The sequence below is a fragment of the Balaenoptera borealis genome (genome assembly GCF_965194805.1).
Source record: "Balaenoptera borealis genome assembly, chromosome: 14".
Taxonomy (NCBI): Eukaryota; Metazoa; Chordata; class Mammalia; order Artiodactyla; family Balaenopteridae; genus Balaenoptera; species Balaenoptera borealis.
The window spans coordinates 16,722,564-16,739,332 of NC_138875.1; the positions used below are offsets into that span (position 1 = coordinate 16,722,564).

The 16,769-nt window shown below is 47.5% G+C and overlaps 1 protein-coding gene across 2 annotated transcripts in view; it reads left to right on the forward strand.

Annotated features, from left to right (window-relative positions):
- The first annotated feature begins 705 nt into the window (after positions 1-705).
- The window catches only part of ATP8B1 (ATPase phospholipid transporting 8B1), a 110,555-nt gene continuing 94,491 nt past the window's right edge, over positions 706-16,769 (forward strand). The window contains exon 1 of one of the 2 annotated variants that reach the window (XM_082354983.1): positions 706-946. The gene's annotated coding sequence lies outside the window, so the exon portion shown is untranslated. Of the gene's footprint in view, positions 947-2,114; positions 2,204-16,769 lie in introns of those variants that run through there. The other variant, XM_082354984.1, reaches the window with a different exon arrangement.

Here is a 16,769-nt window from a genome sequence, read left to right on the forward strand (position 1 = left end):
AAAGTTCCAATTACACCGCACCACTCGCACGCCGCGCCCTGGCTCCTTTTGACTCCAAACCCGTAAAGGTGAGGGCGTTTGGTTTCAGCCGAAAGCCTGCTTGCTGCAATTACAGGATAAGTTTCTCGAAGTCTTTTGGCGCTGTCTCTTCCCCCACCCTCCGCGCGGCGAACCGCGGCGCGCATTCGGTGACCGGTCCCCGAACGTGACTTGGCATCGAGAGGGTACAGCTCCCCTTACCGAGGGAGCTCAGGTCCCGGGCGAGCCACGGCCTCGCCAGCTTTCCGGGCTGGCGCGGTCACCGACCTCAAGCGGCGGTCAGGCTGGCCGAGGGTGGCGGCGAAGTGACGCGGGGCTGGCGGGGCGGGGTGGCAATCGCGTCCCCAGGGAGGCGGGAGCGTCCGGGGACCCGAGAGCGGGCCAGGCGAGGCGGGGGACGCGCTCGGGGCACGGCCTGGGTGCCCCCCTGCCGCCGGGGCGCACGAGTGCACGGGGCTCGACCTGGGCCGCGTCTGCCCGTGCCGGGGCTCTCAGTCCAGCTCCTCTCCGCCCAGGGGAGGAACAGAAGGAGGGCCGACGGCCGGGCCCGCCCCCAGCCCCAGCTGCGGCTGCCAGTAGGAGACTAGAGGCACCACCCGGGAGCGGAGAAACCAGTTTGGTCGGTCTCGCGGAGCGGGGGGAAAAGGGTTGCAGCAGAGGAAGGGGGCGCGTACGCGGGGCGGGGGAAGGCGGGGAGCCATTGCAGAGCTGCGAGAGCCGGAGGAGCCGCCGCCAACTGGACACGCTTCCCGGGGCCCCGGGCCAGCCCCGTGCGCCATGAAGCGCTAGCGCTGCGGCCAGCGCTGGGGCCGGGCTGGCAGGCGGCGGCTGCGGGCAGGTGCGCAAGCGAGCGCGCGGATAGGCGCGCACCCGGCGGATGCCCCAGCCGGGGCCCAGCGAGCGCCAGGTAAGGAGGGGCGCGGCGCCGGGACCCCTGATCTGCCTCACCCCGCGGGCCCCGCAGGTCCCCTGGCCGCCCGGAGGCGGCGGACTCCGGGGAACAGGGATGCAGTGGCAGCAGCTGTCCGCGCCCTCGGGCTCCTGAGCCCGCAAGGGTGGGATTTGGGTGGCGGTGCCGGGAGCCTTCGCTGCCTCGGGGATGGGGAGACGCAGCTGGTGGGGCAGGCAGCACTGTGGAGAAGGCCATGGGCTTTTCACCTGCGGGAGGAGAGGGAACTTGCGGGACGTGTTTGGGTTCTTCGCTCGTTTGCTACGCTCGGGTCCGGGCTTAAGCTCCGAGGAGCAAGCCTGGCAGGGCCTGTGGGTCCTTGAGGAGGGCCGCTGGTTCCCCTGCCATATCTGTCGCCCCTCTGGAAGCCCCTCTTGACAGGGTTCTGCTGGTGGCCCCTTTGGGAGCCGATGCAAACGCGTCCGAAAAAAGACCTTTGGGCCGAATGTACCGGCAGCACCTTCAGGGAGGGATGGAGGGTGAGGTCGCCTCCACCGCGCCCACTGCGGGACCAGGAACCCTCCAGACATCTTCCGAGGGCCTTAATGCAGGTTGGCAGGTGATGAGGAAGAGGGATACTTTTTTCCCCGGTGATTGTAGGGTCGTACCCGCCAGCTCCCATGGCACTGCCAACAGGCCATCTCCTTCCCTCCCCAGTTTGATGCCCGGCGCTGTCACCTCGCTCTGGGCGTGCGGAGTGGCAGCTTGTTGGGGGAGGGGTGTTGCAGGGAATGGCGAGTGGTTTAACCCCGCCACTTCCCCACTCCTCCCCAAGTGAGGGAAGAGCTTGTAATTGTCCGCCCAGCTTCTCCGAGGGAGTGGAAGCGCCTGGTCCCCGACGGGGGTGGGGAGGGGAGGCTGGGAACGCTGATAAGTAACAGCTGTAGGGGAGGACGAGGGTGCTGAGGGGATGCAGAACGGGGGAGGAGGTTTGATACGTGCAGGGAAGGGGAACCCGAGCTCCATTTCTGCTTAGTGACCCCCTCAACCCCGCCCGAACCCTTCGTCCTGCCCGCGGAGCCCCTGGCGCGCTCGAAGTCCTTGGGTAGCTCCGGACGCCGCCAGTTTCCCCTCCCGGAAACGGCCCGCCCTGTTGGCTTAAGAAAAGTTTCTCTCCCATCTTCCTGGTTGCATTGCCTTCACATCTCTGCCTTCATTGCTCGAGAATGAAATGAGACAACACCGGCGGAGTACTGAAAGACCACCCAGCACGCAGTAGGTTCCAGAGGAAGGTTAACTGCTTTTAAAACCAAAAGCTAAAAATGATGTGTGATAAAATCTCCAGTGATGGTAAACACAAGGGTAGATAAAAAGGGAAAACAACACAAAATGTGAAGTAGAAGTTCTAATTTTCATGTCTGGGGAGTACTTTTGTATTGGACCTAAAATGCCGTTCATTAATTCCGGGCCTGTTGTTGAAGCCCTTATTAAAACCTATTATAAATGCATATACTGTGCAAAAGATGATGAACGGTTATTAGCTGATGCTGATTACTTTCTGGGGGAGAAGTCTGCCTGCCTGCAATTATTCCTTTGAATCCTCTTAATGGTATTCATTAGGTAGTGGAGGCTTCCTTGTTCTAATGTTAGGTGAGAAATCTTAACCTTTGTTCCTTTGCCATTTTATGGTGACTGTACATTCATAATTTTTAGGATTTCTTTGGTCTGTTACTGGGGACCAAACAAGACTCAGACAGCTTAATACTAGTGAACGGAAATGCCAACTGCGTGAAAGCGGCCTTGGCCACTTTCAGGTTTTCTTTCTGTTTTTTATTTTAAGGAAAATGCATATCAGTATGCACTTATTACTTGTTAGTGATAGAACTAGGAGGGGTTTTTCTGCTTGCTTGTTTTTGTAATTGAGCCTTTAAAATAATTTGGTGAAAACATGCATGTGTAAGTTGTCTGCAGGTGTAAAGCAAGTTGAGGATTGGCTCTGTTTCACCTGGATTTCTCTGCGGTCTTGGCACTAACAGCACTGACCACATGTAGCTGTGGAATGTTTCTTACCCTATCTGTTGGCCTTTCCCTCCTCCTTTTTTCTTTTTCCTTCTTTCTTTCTCTTTTTTCTAAAGCAAGGAGTCATGGAAAACATATGGATTTAGATTCCCACAGATTTCAGTTCTTTTACTTTAAATTGTATTTAACGTTTACAATTTATTCTTATTTTATTTAGTTACTTTAAAAATTGTATAACCTTAGATGAATTCCTAAATTTTCTGAATTTACTCATTTGCTGGAAAAAATATTTTTCAGCCTTCTTGGGTTGTTGAGGATTAAATGAGAGAACAGGTGAACCTTCCTTATACATAATAGGTGTTCGAATGTTGCTTTCTTATTTTGTTTATTAAATGGATATTTTAAAAAGTTAGTATGATGCCCAGATATTTTGTGCATTTTAAATATTTTACTGCCTTACTAAAGTTTGAATTCAATTTTAGTGTTTCCTAAACATTCATGGAATCCAGGTGATCCTTATAACTCACCTGAGAGAGATTTTAATCTACTAGTTACCTTTGCTCTTTAGTTTCAATCATTGTAAAAGAAGCCTATGCTCTTATGAATGCAGAGGAACTTGCTTTTTAGATACCAGAACAAGTTTTATGGGGTCTGTTCACGTCCCACGTCTCTAAAGAGAGGTGCCTTTAAAATTTCTTTGGCACTTAATTTTAGAATTTGCTTCTATATCTGCTTCTAGATTAGTCTCCTGGGACGTGTTTTTTCGGTGGTGTCTTTAGGTATCTTGTGAGTTTTCAGGTCTGTTTGTTGGCATCCTTCAATTAGATTAATTGTATTCATGCCTGTAGGTGTTGTTTTGTTACTTATTAAGATAAGTAAAACTTAATTTGCTACCAGAAGAGTTTTAATAACACAAAAAGAAGATAGGTTTATTCTGTTAAGCAGTTTACTCCCAAATCCCCATCCCTGTGCCCAGCTATAAATAATATCCAGTCTAAGATCTTTTGAGGTCCTGTGTCACCGAAGAGCTGGCATTATGGAGGAAGAGTCTAGAAAGTATACACACACACGCACATCATAGTGTGTGTGTGTGTGTGTGTGTGTATAAAACAGTCTTGTTTCTCACTTTTATTGGAAAACAAAGGATTTTTTATCATCTGATTATTTAGGAACATATGAATACTTTTCCTAATTCTTCTAAATGTGTTGCGTGTTAAAATAAATTGCCACCAAAACCATGCACAATGGGAACTATGTTTGGTAACTGGTCCCATGGAGACTGAACCCAGAGGCAGCAGTGAGGGGTTAGTAGCAGGTGCTTTGGAGTCCTGTGACCTGGCTTGGAATCCAGGCCTCACTGCTCCCTAGCTGTATAACCCAGGGCAAGTTATTAGTACTTAATTGATCTAGCTTTAGTTTCCTCATCTGTTAAGATGGAATAGTAATAGTACTACCTCAGAGCGTTGTGTGATGAGTTCCAAATGAGAGAATTTATCTAAAAAGGCTTAGCACAGAGCTCAGTTAAAAGTAGTCAGTATTATTACTGTTGTGTTGTTGATATCTCTCAGCAAATATTTATGGCTCATGCAACCATTGCCTTTCTCCTAGACTATGCGGGAAACGGGAATCACTCTGTATGTTAGTATTCATTTAGCAAACATAGGTGTCTGTTTCCACCGGGCATTGGTAAGAAAGAGTCCCCTAGAGCAGGGGCGAGGTTCTGAACTTCCAGATCCAGGGCTTGGGTTCTGGGGCCCAGGTGTCTGGGGAGTGGCACGAAGGACCAGGGCGCTCAGTGACCTAGGGATGTGCTCACTCAGTCCCAGCCATGAGGGGTGACTGCTCCCACCGGGGCATTCTATCCTCCTGCAGAGTGGAGGGAGGCCCTGGGGACATACTGGGTACTGCTGGGTCTCCTTTCCCCCCACTTCCTGTCTGTCTTTCATCTTCCTCACCTCTGTTCTCTTGTTTTAAAAAAAAAAAAAAAATTACTCTTCCCTGTTCAAAGCTTGGGAGTTTCTGAACCTTGACTCTTTTTAAAGGATCGGTGCTTTCTGCGTGGTTTCTGAGTTGTGGCACCTGGCAAGCATCGCTAATGACAGAGACCTTTGCTACAATCCCATCCATCCACCCACCCATTCATTCATTTAAAACAGTGGCTTGAACATCTTCTCCAGGCGCTGTGCTGGGGATTACCTCCTTGCTTCACGGAAGCCTGCGGGATTCACAGAGGGCCTGAGTCGTGCTTTTTTTATCTTTTCCTCTTTGGTAAGAAAGTAGATCTGGTGTTCTCTCTCTTCCTGCTCTGGACTTTGTCCCTCTCTGCCTGGAGAGATGGTTGCCTTAGACCATGGACGGTGGCCCTGGCTACTCCCAGTTCTGCAGCTCTGTGTTCATTATCAGTCTTCAAGTCCAGTGAACTTGCATTTAATAAAGGAGAGCTGGGCCTGGAGGCTATGGCAGATCAGTGGTAGGAAGCTGGCTCTCAGTCTTGGGGAAAGGACTCCTGGGGTTGGGGGTGTCAGAGGTCACCCTTGTTCTGGAGCCATCCTTCTGTGGTGATGACACCTCCCCCTAGCATGACTGAGAAGCCTGGCACTTTTCACTAAGTACGCGGGTAGCCTGACCTTTGGCTAGCAGCTCTGGTCTTTATTTACAGGGCTGTCATTTATGGCTTTGTCTCTTTGCTGTATGGCTTTTGTTCACCAGAGTTGAGGTTTGCTTGATTTAGAGCAAGGCAGCATTTGAAACCAGTTTTCTAACCTTTACTCAAATTGAGTTGAGCTGGAATATCCTCATCGGAACAACTCAGGCACCAAGCGTTATCTGCTCACAGTCTCTGATCGCCCATTCTTGCTGTTTGGGGAAGTTCCCGTGGGTTGGATGCATTACTTATTTTATAAAGTGTGATATGATTTGTGTACAAATCTTTACTCTGTCTTCTTGGGACACAGTGAACTACAGAGACTATTCTCTGAGATCAGAGATCTGTGCATCCAGGAGAAACATTTAACACTCTCTATAAGAAAACAGATAGCCATTTGACTTCGGTGGTTGAAATATTCACTCATGTGGGGAGGCAGGTCGGGGTTTATATATTTCACACTGGAAAAGAGTGGTCCTACCACCATATTAGAAATACATGTGTGGGCCTCTAAGCCAGGCACTGGCAGATGCTCTATAAGCCTCCAGAATTTTTGTTAAAACAATGAAACCAAGAGTGTAGGGTTCTTCAGCCGCTGAGATGGTGAGAACTAAGTGAAAATCTATGCTCTGTTTTTGGTACCAGAACAACATGGGGAGGTGAGGGGGTCCCTCATGAGCTCATCCTAGTGCAGAAGTTTATTTCATGGGACTTTTAATCATGGTAAAATATTTATAAAGTTTGTCATTTTAGCCATTTTTAAGGTGAATTCAGTGGCATTAAGCGTATTCACAGTATCTTGCAGCTCTGCCACTATCCACGTTCAGAGCTTTTTCATTGTCCCATTTGGAAACTCTGTATTCATTAAACTGTAACTCCCCGTTTCTCCCTCCCTGTGGCCCCTGATAACGTCTATTTGTCTCCATGAATTTGGCTATTCTGAGGTACCTCATGTACGTGGAATCATACAATATGTGTCTTTTTGTGATGCTGATTTCACTCAGCATAATGTCCTCAAGGTTCATCCTTGTCACAGCATGAGTCAGAATTTACTTCCACTTCCTTTTCAAGGCTGAATAATATTCCACCGTGTGTCTATATACCACATTTTGTTGATCCATTCATTGGTTGAGGGGCGTTTGGGTTGTGTCCATCTTTGGCTATTGTGAATAATGCTGTTGCAGACATGGGCATATGAGTATCTGTTTCTTCACGGGAGCTGTTAAGATCTGATTCAGTTTTGTGAGATTCATTGTTCATAGAACGTGGTTAAGATGGGCAGGGACATGTAGCATTTAATATCACACTTTCCTCCAAAACATCTTGGAGATAAGAACAGGAGGAACTGCCGGGAGGCTGGTTACGTGGAAGACACGTGGAGGGCGGCCTCATTTCTCATTTTCACCTGCAGCTGCTCTGACGAAGCTGGTGGTCCTTTAGCATATCATCACGTGCTGGCCTGCAGTGTGGGTGATACCGTGCTGTGTGCTGGGGTGGGCGTAAAAGCTCAGGAGACCTGGCTCCACCATCTGGAGACCTATGCAGACCACAGCTGCCTTCCAGGGAGGATATTCTCTAGTGGAGGCAAAAATCCTTAACTTTCCCCCAGAACTGACTTGAATTAAAGATAAAAAAATTGTTTTTGGAGGAGGCAGGGTTAGAATGTGAGAAAAATTGTTATTTAATGTCTGAAAAATGCAATACTTAAAAATCAGATTGTTTTCTACCTTAGGGTAGAATCCATGGTTTTCAAGGTAGGCTTTCAAAAAAGGCAAGAGATCACTAATAGACTGTAGGATGACAGAATCATCAAATGTTGCATCTGTGTACTAATGTGCTTTTTCATGGAGCAGGATAAAACCCAGAACCCTTTCGATCGTGATTAGATGTCAGTCTATTAGGCTAAAGACATCTTAATCTGTATTTTCTAGGGAACGATAGACTCTTATGTGAGTTTTTGCTCATACGGTGCCCTGAAAATTAGCCAAGATAAGGATTTGCATATTTAAAAAGCAAGACTTTTTTTTAAAAGTAAACACACACACACACACACACACACACACACACACAGACTTCAAACTAACCCCAAATATCACCATTCTTGGGTGTCATTCCATCTTCCTATCCTGTGCCAGTCCCAGCCACAAAAAGGATATTAATCTCTTGGCGGTTTGATACTTTGTCTAGCTCAGTTTGAGATTGTTTAGAATGTTTTTTTTAAATCAGTCTTAGCCTTTCCCCCTTACCTATGAGAAACATGGTGAAAATTCTCAAAGGTCAGTTTGAGAACCTCAGACTCTGAGTGGTGACATAAGTAGCATCCAGCGTGTTCTGGATCCTTGAGATCACTCGGACCAACACCCTTTTTTAAAGCTGAAGAAAGTTTGCTCAGACCCTGTACTCTTAGTAACTGCTGTTCTCATTTCCTGAGTTCTAGCTTCTTGAATGGCTAGAGAAGTAAACTCATGGCTACTCCTAGGGAATTTCCTGTCTCGTTAGTCATTTCACAGAGTGACCCTCCTCCTTAGCCTTTAAAGTCCAAAACAAACAGCCAGCCGGCCAACAGATACTTACAAAGCACATCCTGTGTGCCTGGCACTTGGCATCAGTCAGTCAATCAAGGAGCTAAAGAGCCTGCCCTCAAGGAGCTCACGTTCTAGAGAGGGAAGGGAGACCGTGGATAATAAATAGGTAAATTACATGGTATGTTTGAAGATGGGTGCTGCAGGGGATAAAAAGAGAAAGCTGGACAGGGTAAAGGAATTGGGAGGGTGGGCAAGGGAGCAAGATGCAGTTGGAGAGTGGAGAAGGTGGTATCTGGGTGAAGACTCAGCAGGGAGAGGGTGAATCACAAAGATCTGGGGGTGGGGAGAGTGTCCCAGGCAGAGGGGACAGATGACTCGGTGCCTGGCTGGTGTGATGAAGGCAGGTAGTTGGCTATTCCTCCAACCTGTGAGTGGGGAGGGCGGGGCATGGGGAAGACAGAGCAGAGAGGTGCGGAGCTCCATCGTGCAGGGCTTCCTAGGAGCGGAAGGATTTTGGCTGTGACTTTGTGCAAGATGGTAGAGGGGTGGGGGGAGTCGGTGCAGGATGTTGCCCATTGGAGGGTTGTGATCTGTCATTTGACTTGTATTTTAAATAGTCCTTCTGGTTGCTGTGTGGAGACCAGGCCAGGGAGGGCTCTTGGGTTGGGATACTAGTTAGGAGGCTAAACCAGGTGAGCTATGTTGGAGCCTGGGACCAGGGTGAGACGTCTGAGAGAGAGAAGGTTGTGGATATTTTTTTTAAAGGTAGTGCCAACAGGATTTCCGGACAGATTGGATATGGGGTGTAAGAGAAAGAGGAGCCAAAGATAACTTTCTTGGCAGAGCTTGGGTTGCAAATGGAAATCTGAATTTCAAAACGCTGTCAATTCATTGTGCTCAGATCACTCATAATAGGTTATAAAGAGGCTCTTCAGAGGTACACATATTTATATAAGGTGTTGGTTCAGAGAACTTCAACAGAGAACTTTGTTTATCACCAGAGCGTGTTGTTCTACTTTGCTGGAGGGAGAGGGGAGGTGTTAGAAAATGATGATTTCCAGGAAGCAGAGGCCTTTGCTTGTATTGGAAGGAAGATGGTCTGTAACCAACGGGGTACGCGGGGCAAGGAGGCCTCCTCTGTAAGAGAAAACAGGCTGCCCCTGCAGGCCTGCGGCCAAATTGCTGGCACGGCTGTGATCCCGGCCCCACTCCTCCCAACCTGGCCATGCATTGTCTAATTGGGAAGGCAAGCTTTTTCCAGCCTGCAAACTCAGGCAGGCCACCCCCATCTCCACACACATAGGTTATCTTGTTTCAAACAGTTTTATCGAGATATAATTCATGTACCGTACAATTCATCCTTGTACAGTGTACAATTCCATGGTTTTTAGTATATTGACAGAGTTGTACCGCCATCACCACCGTCTATTTTAGAAGCTTTTCATCACCCCGAAAAAGAAGACCCGTACCCTTTAGCTGTCACTCGTATTCCTTCTCCCCTTAGCTCCTGGCAACCTCTACTCTACTTTCTGACTCTCTGTATTTGCCTATCTGGACATTTTATATGAAAGGAAGCATACAACATATGTTCTTTTGTGATTGACTTACTTCACTTGGCATAACGTTTCCTTGGTGCTTTGCTTAGTGTAATCGTCCACGTTGTAGCATTTATCAGTATTTAAGTTCTTACTTAATTGCTGAGTACACAAGTTACTTTTGCACATGATGCATTCTTGAAAAGAACACAGGAAATGGAAATGTATGTTAGTTACAAATAGATCGACTAATGTTAGAAAGGGAATTGTTTGTGCCCAGAGAGCTAAATATGTCTCTGTGAAGGGGTGTGTGTGTGTGTGTGTGTGTGTGTGTGTGTGTGTGTGTGTGTGTATGTGTGTGTGTGTGCGCGCACGCACATTAATTTGTTATCTTTCATAGCTGAATACAAAGTACGTGGAATTTGTGAGTGAATCTGAAGGCTAGTGGCTTTCTAGTGGCCTAATGATTTTCTTTCATTTAAAAAGTCTACATTTGCTCATTAAATGCCCACTACACTCCAGGTCCCGTGCCAGGTCCTGGTGGTTAATTCTAGGATGAACAAAACAGACAGGGGCCACCCCCTTGTGACACTTAGACGGGCTTGTTGGGGGAGAGGTGGCAGGAGTTGATATTGAACAAAAGAGATATGAAACAAACTGATATAGAATTAGAATCTGTAATAAGCACTTAAAGGGAAATAAGACATGACTGAGAATAACGAGGGCTGACTTTAAAATGGCCCCAGAGGAGCCCAAATGACCTTGGAAGGATGGATGGATAAACACAAAGTGGTCCATCCATACAATGGAATACTATTCAGTCTTAAAACAGAAGGAAATTCTGACACACACCACGACGTGAATGAACCTTGAAGACGTTACGCTGCATGAAATAAGCCAGACACAAAAGGACAACTACTGTACGATTCCACTCATATGAGGTACACGGAATAGTCAAATTCATAGAGGCAAAAAGTAGAACAGTGGTTACCAGGGGCGGAGGGAGGGGGAATGGGAATTATTGCTTAATGAGTACAGAGTTTCAGTTTGGAAGGATGAAAGAGTTCCCGAGGTGGATGGTGGTGATGGCTGCACAACAATGTGAATGTACTTGATATCACTGAACCATACTCTTAAAAATGGCTAAGATGGTAAATTTTATGTTGTATGTATTTTACTGCAATAAAAGATTTAGCCCAGGAAGATCTCTTGCAGGAGAATATTCTTAAGTTGAGACCAGTTAAGGCTTTTCCTGGTCCAGCCCATAGGAGCAGCATGTGCAAAGACCCTGTGGTGAGAGCTTAGTGCTGTGTTCTGGGAACTGTGAGAAGGCCAGGATAGCTGCGGAGAAGTGACCGTGGGGCCAAGAAACACGGGGTGAGGTATGCAGAGACCAAGCTGATAGGAAGGCATTGATGTATTTGTAAGCAGTGGAGTGCCATGATTTGATTTCTGATTTCAGCTGAAAACTCAGGCTGTGATGGGGAGAATGGGTAGGGGGGAGGGGGCCAAGACCAGAAACAGGGAGGAGACCAGTTAGGAGGCTGCTGCAGTGGCCGAAAGAGAGAGATCATGGGGGCTTGGGCCAGGATGACAGAGTGGAGGTGAGATGCAGAGGGCAGGAGCTGCATTTTAGAAGTGGAGTCTCGGTCTTGGTGATGGATCAGATTCGAGGACCTCACGGAAGGGAAGGAGCAGGTGATTCTCAGGTTTCTAACATAAGGGATGGAAGATAATGATGTCAGAGACAGAGGAGCAGGCTGGAAGATTAAGAATTCAGCTTTGGTCGTGTTAACTTCCAGTTGCTGGGACACCCAGGAGTGGCCAGAGGTCAAGCTCTGATAGATTCAGAAATCTTGGCTGGAGACACGTAAACTTGGGAACCAGAAGCGTGGAGTTGGGTATGACGATTTCCACAGGGACGTTGGAAACCTTATGAAACAAGTGCTTCCCATCCTTGGGGTCAGCCTTTTAATTTTGGCCTTTTTTTGTGAAATCATACCTTCAACTATTTTTTAATGCCAATAAAGCATTTAAATTTGAGCAGAGAAAGCACCTGTGCAAATGCTCTAGCCTTGCTTTATGGACAAGGATGGCAGTGGAAGCCTGATACAGTATTGCCTAGTTGGCAGGACCAACACACACAGATCAAAATGTTTGTATCAGACGCGGGAAGGGGCCAGTTGTATATTTAATGGGAACTCACTAAAGTCAGGGAATTTCTCATGGACAGTAGGGTATTTAAAATGGCTTGTGTGGCCTCGTCTAAAAACCAAGTCATGGGGCTCCCCTGGTGGCGCAGTGGTTAAGAATCCGCCTGCCAGTGCAGCGGACCTGGGTTCGAGCCCTGGTCTGGGAAGATCCCACATGCCACGGAGCAACTAAGCCCGTGTGCCGCAACTACTGAAGCCCGGGCACCTAGAGCCCGTGCTCCTCAAAAAGAGAAGCCACCGTGATGAGAAGCCCGGGCACCGCAACGAAGAGTAGCCCCCGCTCGCCACAACTAGAGAAGGCCCGCGTGCAACACCGAAGACCAAATGCAGCCAAAAAAAACCCCACACCAAATCATGCTTTTTAATATGTGTATAGGGTGTATGACAAAATACACCTAGATCCTTCCCTCCTCTACTTCTGCCTCAATTGGTCTCCACTTAAAAGGTGATCCTGAGGTTTTTACTTTATGTCTTTGCTTGTTTTCTGGTCTGTTGCAGGCACCATCTTTAGACTAACTCTGAGCATGCCATGTTTGCACATGTCCTTAGTGATATTCAAATGGCAGGGTTATTAGTATTTAATAACCCTGGTATTGTGATAGACTCTTTTAAAACAGGGGCTATTGTTTAAGGAGGAAGACATTCAGTGCAAAAGGAAAAAGGATGACAGTGAAATATTTGATCATTAAAATGCTTTCCGTAGGAAAGGAACGTTTTCATTCCTGCAGTTATGCAATTGTGTCTACTAACTTTACCTGATAACAAATGTCATTTCCCTTTTTACCCAGAATTCTACTGGGACAGAGCACATTCCCTCTGTCTCAGGGTCTCTGCATATGCTGTGTTCTTCACCTGTGACCCTCTTTCCCCTCCCCTCTCCACCTGCTGACCAGGTGCTACTTCCTCCTGGAAGACTTCCTGCTTCTTCACGTTCCCAGGTCAAAGTGAGGGGCCCCTCCTTTGCTCCAGTCCCTCTCTGTGCGTTCCTCTCCCAGCTTGGATCACGCCATCTCAGAGACGGTGGCTAGCTTTTATTTCACGTGCCAACTTGGCTTGATGCGTAGTAGTTGCCTAGATACTGGTTTTCAAAGTATGGTCCCAGAAGCAGCAGCAGCAACACAGCTGAGGGTCCCACCCAGACTTACTGAATCAGCAACTCAGGAAGTGGAACCCAGCATTCTGTGGCTCAACAAAACTTCCAGATGGTTCTGATGGCGCTCCAGGTTGAGACTCACTGGCCTAGTAGAGGTATTGGATGAGTAGGATTCCAAGGCAATGTCCAGCCATGACAGGGAAGAATGTGTTAGGATTCCTTGGTGACGAAGCCTCGAGCAGGCGAGAAGCAGGAAGGATGCGGTCCAGGGGTGTGTCATCCCTGAACGCTATCGTGATTGCTGGTCTGTTTGTCTCTTGCACGAGGCTGTCACCTCGGTGAGAAGAGCCCCTTTTTAAGGTTCACTCATGTTGTAGCCCGGCCCCCAGCACAGTGCTTAAATTGTAGGAGCTGTTCTAAATACAATTATATCTTAAGTGTATTAAGTTGGTGGTTTTTGCAGTGACCCTGGCATAAAAAGAACCCACTATAGCCTGATCACATGAATTTTATGGCTTTCATTCTTTTAGAAAGATGCCAGATGAGACTAACCAAGTTCTTGGACCTTATTACTTAGCAAAATAGTCACACACAAAAATAGATATTTTAAGATTTTGGTCCCGCCTTTTGTAACTTATTGCCATTCTTTTGCAAATGCCACATAATACCGGGGATTATTTTTAGTTAGCTCCTATTCGGGAAAAATGGACTCTTGTGACATCTTGGTCTGGGTTAGAGATCTTTTTACTAATGATACTTGGAAACTTCTAGATCATTCTATAACTCTGAACTAGAAAATATTTGCATCCAAGGGAAAACAGCTAATGCCTATATTCACTCACTGTTCTGGTTTGGGTTTATGTTATCGTCAAAAGATAATGAGTTTTCAGGATCTGGAAAGTATTTTGGGGTTAGTATAACAATTGTTTTCCGTGAGATGGAGCAAAGTGAAGCTTAATACTAGGTCTGCTTTTATTCAATCAATTTTATGTGCTTGTCCACAAAGCCAGAACTTGAGAAAGTTGACATGATTTGTGGGACACTTACCCTGGGTTGGCTGTGAACATGTTGAGACAGAAACAGGCACCAGGTTTATTAAAAACTTTGCAAAAATATCCCTGACCTACTCAACCAGAGGTGATTTGGGCCCCCAGGGGGCATTTTTGGTTGTCACAACGTAGGGGATGCCACTAGCATCTAGGGGTTGAGGCTGGGAATGTTGCTAAACAGACGATGCACAGGACAGCTCCCACCGTGAAAGTCTCCCACCCAGAGTGTCAATAGTGCCAAGGCTGAGAAATCCTGCTGTAAATGATGGACAGGCATGATCATAAAATGCTGGGGTTCTGCAGGACTCAGTCCCAGGCTGGCTTCCCCCTCTACGAGGTAATCGCCTCTATTTCTTTTTTTTTTTAATTTATTTTTTTTTATAAATTTATTTTTATGTATTTATTTTTGGCTGCGTTGGGTCTTCGTTGCTGTGCGCGGGCTTCTCATTGCGGTGGCTTCTCGTTGCGGAGCACGGGCTCTAGGCGCGTGGGCTTCAGTAGTTGTGGCACGTGGGCTCAGTAGTTGTGGTGCATGGGCTTAGTTACTCTGCGGCATGAGGGATTTTCCCAGACCAGGGCTTGAACCCATGTTCCCTGCATTGGCAGGCGGATTTTTTTTTTTTTTTTTTTTTTTTTTTAGAGTGTACACAATAGTTTTTAATATATTCGAAAGTTGTAAGACCATCACAACAATCAATTTGAGAGCATTTTCATCACTCCCAAAGGCAAGTGGATTCTTAACCACTGAGCCACCAGGGAAGCCCAATCGCCTCTATTTCTATGGCTTTAAAAACTATTAATGTGCCGATTTCTGCTGACTTTCCATTACAGTCAGCTTTTTCTCCCTGCCAGCCTGTTCTCTCCACTTGAGTATCTCTTGAGAGCGCCTGCCCCAGACACAGCACATCCAGCACTGAACCCCAACCAGTTTAGAAGATGACTCCTCTCTAGCTGGACTTGGGCTGTGACCCCTTTCTCTCCCGCACGACACCACCTTGACTTTCATTTCCATTCCATCTCCAAGATCTGTTGCTTCTACCTCCAGAAGATCTTGAATCCACCTGGTTCTCTCCACCTGCCACCCCCTCAGTTCCAGCCACCCCCTCCCTCTCCTGGACCATCCCAGGAATCTCCTGACTGATGCCTCTCTCCATTTTCCACCTTCTAGCCCAGAGCAGCCATTCATCCCGAAGCACGCCCACACCCGCCTGCAAAAGCCTGTTGTAGCTCAGCATTGCCGTTACAACAGCATTTACCTCCTTTCCATGGCTCGCCAGGCCCGGCCTGCTCCGACCCCTGCTTCCTCCCCGCTAGGTCTGTTCTTGTCCTACTTCAGTTTCTGGAGCATGACGAGCCCTTTCCTGTCTCAGCACCTACACATTTGTTGCTTTCTCGCCTGAAAAACTCTTCCCCTGAATGAATCCTCCTTATCTTTTGCTTTTCGGCTCAAGTGTCATTTCCTCAGAGCGTTCTCTGACCACCCTAATGAAATAGATCTCTCCCAATGTATGCCCTCTGTTCTTTTTCTCTTGTACTCACGAGAGCGTAACCCTTTATTTATCTATGGGATGACTGGTGTGCTGCCCTATGAGCCTGGAAGCTTCTGTCCTGCTCACTACAGCTCAGTGGCTGACAGAATGGCCGAAGCTTGTGGTTTGATGACTATCAGTGGAATGTTAGTGGGAGTGAGTGGGTGGGGAATGAATGGAGACCAGCCTGGAGGGGTGAGGGAGAGGTGTGTGAAACTCGAGGCTATGGGGGCACAGAGGAGGGAGTTACTAGCTCAGTTTAGGGGTGTTCAGGAAGGTTCCCAAGAAGGGGTTACATTGGAGGGCCATCTGGAGGAATGATTTGGGTTCCTCAGAAGAATGACTTGGGGAAATAATAAAAAGTTCCGATTGGGGTGGGGGTAATACTGGAAATTAAGCGGATCTTAAAGAAAATCTGGTGCCTGATTGTGCCCACCCATGGCTGGGATGGACCTTCCAGAAAGTGGCTACTTCTATAGTGTAGACCAATGGCTTCTCAAACATGGATGCACATGTGAATCTCCTGGAGGTTCTTGTTAAAATGTGGATTCTGGTTTGGTTGGTGGTGAAATTCTGTAATCCTCACGAGCTCTTGATCATGGAGATGCGGCTGGTCGCTGACCTCACGTTGAGTAGCAAGGACACTGAGGATGGGGAGGACCAGATACGCTGATGAAAGAACAACAGCCAGGGGCCTTTGACAAATGGTAGAAAAGATGACTTCCGTGTTTTCTCCAATACTTAATTTTCTTTTAGATTTTCCTGTGAATCGTGTCAAGAAGTATTTTATGGCTTCATTTTCAACATCTACCAGCTGTATTTGATATCTTTTTTTAAAATTTATTTTATTTTATTTTTGGATCTGTTGGGTCTTCGTTGCTGCACGCGGGCTTTCTCTAGTTGTGGCAAGTGGGGGCTACTCTTTGTTGCAGTACACAGGCTTCTCATTGCGGTGGTTTCTCTTGTTGCAGAGCACAGGCTCTAGGCTCTTGGGCTTCAGTAGTTGCAGCACGCAGGCTCAGTAGTTGTGGCGCACAGGCTCTAGAGCACAGGCTCAGTAGTTGTGGCGCACGGGCTTAGTTGCTCCGCAGCATGTGGGATCTTCCTGGACCAGGGCTCGAACTCGTGTCCCCTGCATTGGCAGGCGGATTCTTAACCACTGCGCCACCAGGGAAGTCCCTGTATTTGATATCTTTAAAGTTCTTATTTTACATGGGCCTGCGTATATGATTAA